Source organism: Scomber scombrus, chromosome 12 (genome assembly GCF_963691925.1).
Source record: "Scomber scombrus chromosome 12, fScoSco1.1, whole genome shotgun sequence".
NCBI classification, from domain to species: domain Eukaryota; kingdom Metazoa; phylum Chordata; class Actinopteri; order Scombriformes; family Scombridae; genus Scomber; species Scomber scombrus.
In genome coordinates, this window is record NC_084981.1 from 10,936,102 (window position 1) to 10,938,140 (window position 2,039).

Sequence of the window (2,039 nt, forward strand, 5' to 3'; positions counted from 1 at the left end):
ACTCCTCTGACTCTTATGTATTTGAAAAAACGACATATATTTATACTTGGTATTTGGTTGTTAAGAGTCAAAGCCCCACATAGTAACCAATTTCTTTTGGTTTCAGTTGACGCCTGGTTATTTATGTTCCTGATCTGAATGAATGCAGCGATCCCCTCTCCAATAAAACATTCTGTGTAACCAGAGATATTTTGGATATTATAAATATCACACGTGTTGCCATATGGCTCAACTATAGCTACACACATTTTGTTTCACCAATGACACTCGGCTGTTTCTCATTGAAACCTTCCAGTCTAACCGGCTTTGAAACAAATATCAGCCTTTAAATCCTGGATGTTTCGGAATATTTTACAGTGTAGCGGAGGTGAAATGGAAATTACTTGAAACAGCTACTGTCACTCCCTGCTCTTGCAAAGCACAGATGCATTGTCTTTCAATTCTGGCAATAGAACTGGTGGGTTTTGATAGCAACTGTAGTGCAAGGTTTGTGGATTGTATCAGAAAATGAATTATTTTTTCCCCTTAGATTCCTTAAAGTCCCATTCCTTAAACAGGCCTGGTGAAAATGTACAGATGGCAATAGCCTGGATGTATAGAGACAACATTACTGCTCACCAGTTAGTTAAAATTAAACATTTTACTGCCTTTGCCCCTTTTTATATAGCCCCTCCTTAAACTCCTTACTTACATGAGTGCAATAATAAAGTTTTTCAATGACATGACAGATGGTACAGAACATATGACCTAATGAAGTGTACACTCACTGCATTCAGCATGAAGAAAAAGCTTAATTCTAGTGCACACATTAGGAACAGCTCATGCACTGTCCATACAGGGAATGTGTACATTTCTGTGTATACACACAAAGAACTGTTGACTTAAGAGGGAGTTCTGCAGTCGCTCCAAATATAGCCTCACTACCCAGTCTGACAACAGTTAACCATTGAGCGTTGCTTCAGTGCTCACCAAGCAGAGAAATTCGACGGAGCGTTCTTGCTCTGGGTTTATGTGGCTGAGCCGTTGGGGGGGGGGGGGGGGGGGGGCGCGGTACAGCTAGAGCTGTTACTGGGCAAGTTTTCAGTGCAGATGGAACTGTTGTCGGGAGACTCAGTGCATTTGGAGACATGCTGAACTCTATTTAGCCACAGTGAGCAACAGGAGCCTTTATTAGGCAGGTTTTGAAGTTTTGATTTGATTTTATCAATGATGAAAATTTTTTTTTGATTAATCGAATTGTCAACTGGAAGAAACTCAACCATTCACCGATTCCAGCTTCTCAGATGTGAAAATATACTGCTTTCATCAGATAAGTATCTTTGCAAATTGAATGTCTTTGTGTTTTGGCCTGTCCAAATAAGCAACTGTGAAGGCGAGGATGTTCAGTTTCATATGATCTTAAACTCCAAGTGATTGCAATGCCACACTTCAACCTCCTCCTTCCTCCTTCAACCTTATCTCCTGCCTAGCAATCACTCCTGAGTAGCACTTCCGCCTGTCAGTCGCACTGTGTCCGTGTGCAAGTGAGCGAGCCAGTCAGCTCGTCTCAGGCCAATGCAGCACAGTGTGTGTACAGAGGGGGCTGCAGGACAATCTTTTAATGGGCAGCAGAGGCCTAGGACTGTCTATGCCGTCCATTTCAATTAGACAAAACTGCTGACTGCTCTTGTGCACACACACACACACACACACACACACACACACACACACACACACACACACACACACACACACACACACACACACACACACACACACACACACACACACACACACACACACACACACACACACACACACACACACACACACAACCATCTTTTTCTTCCTCTGGCACTCACTCAAAGCCACTGCATACAATCAGCCATGCGTTCTGCTCAAAAAAATATCACACCCCATTTCATTACATGACAAAAAACTTCCTTGGTGCCCCATAGATTAGTCTTGCTAATCCCAAAAGAGTGAAAATGAGAACATGGCAAGACAACAACCCGATTTACACGCCATACAGAACACAGTCATGTAAATGTAATCAGATG